Source organism: Chiloscyllium plagiosum, unplaced genomic scaffold (assembly GCF_037043375.1).
Source record: "Chiloscyllium plagiosum isolate Xiang-an unplaced genomic scaffold, Cpla_swu_hap1 HiC_scaffold_27, whole genome shotgun sequence".
NCBI classification, from domain to species: Eukaryota; Metazoa; Chordata; class Chondrichthyes; order Orectolobiformes; family Hemiscylliidae; genus Chiloscyllium; species Chiloscyllium plagiosum.
The window spans coordinates 45,649,857-45,654,708 of record NW_028270165.1 but is presented as its reverse complement, the minus strand read 5'-3'; positions in this window follow the sequence as shown (position 1 = coordinate 45,654,708).

Genomic DNA, 4,852 nt, shown 5'->3' with positions numbered 1-4,852 from the left:
GATCCCGGGTTCAAATCACGGACGAGCCCTGGTTTCTTACACTGCCTTGTGCAAAAACGGCTAGTCAATACTCTCAAAAAGCAGCTTCATTAAACGAGATCCAACTGCCTGAATTAGAAATGAGGCAGAGCTACCATTACAATGAACGCGGCAAGGGCAGCACTTATTCAAAGCGAAAACGCGTTTCACTTCACTCAGAGGGTGGAGGGCGTTTGGAACGCGTTGCCAGCAGAGGTGGTAGAGGCAGGCACGGTCGATACATTAAAGATGCGTCTGGATAAATGCATGAGTGGGTGGGGAGTAGAGGGATACAGATGCTGAGGAATTGACCGACAGGTTTAGACATTACATTTGGATCGCCTCAGGCTTGAAGGGCCTGTTTCTGGGCTGTAAACTTTCTTTGTTCTATATGGTGTATATCTGATATTGTTGACTGTTGTAAAAGTTTCTGTTGTAATTATTATTCACCTTCTAATGTAGTATTGGAGTTACGTCCTTTTTTTGTCATAATTCTTTATTTAAATAGGTCAGCAGGAAGTCATTCAGCAATTTTACTGCCTTTCTTTTCTCAAGCAGCCTTAACATTTCATTTTCATATCCTTGATTCAGCTCCATTTCCAGCATCTTTGTAGGCAGTTTATTCCATGTTATTGTCACTGAAATGAAGTTTTCCTCCATGCACAGCTAAGCCGATCTGGCAGCATGAGGGTTTTCAGGTTTCTGTGGCCTGGATAATATGTGATCAGCAGACATCTCGCAGTCGACAGGAAGCGCCACCAATGTTATGTTCATTAACTGTACTGACAGTGATCACTTATTTTGTGATTTTTCTTTGCAGGAAGACGTGCAGAAAGAAATCTTATAGCAAATTATACATCAACTTCTGACAGAGCCACTTGATTCATTGGGACTTGAATATCAGCTGCCATTCCAATCAAGAAGGCATGTTTGCTTTTGTTTGTTTGAGAGATTTTGGACAGTCCTGTGGCAGGAAGAATACTGAGACATCGAGTGAGGGAGATTCAGTGCGCTGACTGTGAAAAGTGCTTCAAACCATTTACTCAGCTTGGAGGAATCAAAGTCTCACCCCTCAAGGTGGGAAAGGCTATGTACCTGTTCTGATTGTAATTTCAATCCCAGAGCAACACAAGGAAAGTTCTCTCCAAAGGGGAAACATTGGAAATGTGGGGTCTTTGGGAAAGGATTCCCTTCCCCATCCCTGCTGGAAACCCACAGACGGATTCACACCGGGAGAGGCCATTCACCTGCTCAGTGTGTAGGAAAGGCTTCAGTCGGATCAGCCATCAGCAGACGCATGAGTGAGTCCACAAGGGAGAGAAGCCATTCACGTGCCCCATGTGCGGGAGGGGTTTCACTCAGTCAGCTGCACTGCTGACCCACCAGCGGGTCCACCCTGGAGAGAGGCCATTCACCTGCTGTATGTGCCGGAAGGGATTCACCTGCTCCTCCCACCTGCGGAGGCACCAGCGAGTTCACGCGCCATCACAGGGGGGTTGAAGGAGCGATGGCCGAGTGCCAAGTGCTTATGCACGAAACGTCGATTCTCCTGCTCCTTGGATGCTGTCTGACCTGCTGTGCTTTTCCAACACCACACTCTCGACTCTGATCTCCAGCATCTGCATTTTTCACTTTCTCCTCGAGGGCAAGGTTGGACTTGTCTTTTATTCACTCATTCACTCCTTACAGCCTGTCATTTGTTGTGGCCTAACTGCACAAACATCAATGCAAGTTTCAGAAAGATTTCTGCAGCTTTTTTTTGAAAAAAAATAAAATTTTTCCCGACTTTAACGAAGTTTCTGAATATATGGTTTTAGTTATTCTCAATTTTAAAAATCAGCTATTTCTCACATGCCGTGTCTCCCAGGTAAAGTCATCACCATCCATTCTCTCTCTCCCCTGAGAAAGACTTCATACAGCGATCAAAGAGGGCTGAGGCACGAGTAAGGACGATTGTTGGGGGCGTGTGTTGGGGGGTCGCTGGTGGTTGTGGAGAAGGGAGGGAAATGGACAGGGGAACAGTCTGGGGTTCAGATGGTTGGGGGAGAATAGAGGGTGCGGTGTGAGGAGAGAGAATGGGCAGGGGGCAGTGGATGGGGAGAAAATGGACAGGGGGGCAAAATGTGAAGAGAGAGACAGCACAAATGCCACCTTCTCCAGGACTCGTGTCAGTGTCCAACGAACTGGAACCCACTCCTCCCACACGTCTCAAAAGACGCGTGGTTCAGGCAGTGGAACCATATCATCCCTACAGGCCATTCAGACCGACCTTCCAAACAGCATCCCACTTAGACTCACTCGTTTACGCTACAACCCTGCAGTTCCCCATGGCTATTTCCTGACGAAGGGTTTTGCCCGAAACGTCGAATCTCCTGCTCCTCGGATGCTGCCTGACCTGCTGGGCTTTTCCAGCTCCACACTCTCGACCCTAATCTCCAGCATCTGCAGTCCTCACTTTCGCCCAGTAAGGGGTGAATGTTCTATTCCTAGTCTTTTGGATCTTTTAAAATCTTTCCCCCACACCCTAAACCTTTACTCTCTAGTTTTGGAATACCTCTACCCTGGGGAAAAGACAGAAACGTTGAGCAGCCAAACAAAATGCAAAAGAAATAAAATGTCGAGGCACAGGGGGAAAAAATCGGCAAAATAAAATAGCTTCGGCATTTTTCTCTCGTATTCGCCTTTGGACACATAATATTTGTCATGATCGGGAGGTGCCCGTGTTGGACTAAGGTGTACGAAGTTAAAAACCACACAACACCAGGTTACAGTCCAATCGGCTTGTTTGGAAGCACTAGCTTTCGGAGTGCTGCTACTTTATCAGGTGGTTGTGGAATATAAGATCGTAAGATCATAAATTCTGTGTCTTACGATGTTATACTCCACAATCAGCTGATGAAGGAGCAGGGCTCCGAAAGCTAGTGCTTCCAAATAAGTCTGTTGGACTATCACCTGGTGCTTTGTGATTTTTAACTTTAAAATTTGAAACAAATTCCTGCACACTGAGCATGCTCCGCGGTGTCAGCAAGTACTGCGCATGATCGCCAGTGTCAGCAAAGCACTGCGCATACTCTTGGGAGAGCGCGAGCTCCTTTCCATGGAGCAGTGGAGAACCTTGGAGGACCGGAAGGAGTCTGGTCCTCCTGCCAATCAGTGCCGGCCATTGTGGAAATGCGGAGGTTGGACCGTGAGCTCTGAAGCTGCTGCTGCTTTTTTCTCTCTGCATAAGGTTAAACTTCACCCCAGACTGTAACTTCCTTCCTCTGTCTAACATTTGTGAGTACAACAGTGTTTTTCTCATCACGTTTTCATTCTGGGGTTCAAGAGTGAACCGAAGGAGGGGCCAGACTCTGGAAAAGTTGATCCAGGTCTGTGTGTCAACTTGCAAACACATGGCAAATGCAGTACCACAATGTGAAGTTATAGCCTTTGCAGTGTAAAAAAAATAGCAGAAAGGAGATGCATTGTTTAAATGGTGATATGTTGAGATGTGGCGAAAGTGAGATGCTGGAGATCAGAGTTGAATATTGTGGCGCTGGAAAACCACAGTCGGTCAGGCAGCAACTGAGGAGGAGGAGAGTCGACGTTTCGGGCACGATCCCTTCATCAGGAGTGATGTGTGGATAGACAAAGGGCCCTCAGTGTCCTTCTACACCAGTCACTGCCAGTTGTCAGAAAGTGCAGCAAGCAATGAGCAAAGCAAGTGGTATATCAGCAAGAGGAATTGAGTTCAGAAGTGGGGATGTCTTCCTGCAGTTAGTTCGATTATTGAATGTATTCAAGGCTGAGTTCATGTGACTTTGAAGAACAAAGACGTTATGGGAGAATGCAAGAAAATGGTTTTAAGACCAGTACAGAACAGTTACAGAGTCATACAGCACAGAAACAGACCATTCAGTTGAACTAGTCCATGCTGGCGGTGTTCTGAAACTAAACTGGTCCCACCTGCCAATGATTGACCTATATCCCTCCGAACCTTTCTTATTCATGGACTTATCCAAATGTCTTTTAAACATTGTAACTGTACCTGCATCCAGCAACTCCTCTGGACATTGATTGCTCAAACGAACTACTCTTTATCTTTAAAAAAAAGGTGCCCCTCATGTCTTTTTAAAATATTTCTTTCTTCACCTTCAAAATTTGCTCCCTAATCTTTAACCACCCACACTAGGGAAAGAATACCTGCCGTTCACCTCATCCATACTCCTCATGATTTTATAATCCTCTCTAAGGTCACCTCTCAACCTCTGATGCTCCAGTGAAAAAAGTCCTAGCCTATCCATCTAGATGCAGGTATATTTATATCGAGTTATGAACTGTTCAATACTGGCGAAAGCTGGAAAGACAAATGACGTATTCCTGCTTCCAATTCTCTCAGTGTGTCCAGGACAGCAAGAGACCATACGACATAGGCGCAGAAATTAAGCCATTTAGTCCATCAGATCTGCTCCACCATTCAATCACGGCTTATACATTTCTCGACCCCATTTTGAAATATAGATTTTGGAAAGGCAGATCATGGCAGGATCTACACATTTGATGGGGAGTGTTGTTGAATAAACATACCATGGAGTGCTGGTTCATAGTGGAGTCGCAGGTAGACAGGGTAGCAAAGAAGGTGTTTGGTATATTTGCTTTAATAGGTCAGTGCATTTCAATACAGATATTGGGAGGTCATGTTGCGGCTGTACAGGACATTGATTAGGCCACTTTTGGAATACTGTATTCGGTTCTGGTTTCCCTGCTACAGGAAAAGTGTTACGAACCTTTGTAAGGATTTGGAAAAGATTTGCAAGGCTATTGCCAGAGTTGGAGGGTTTGATCTATATGGAAA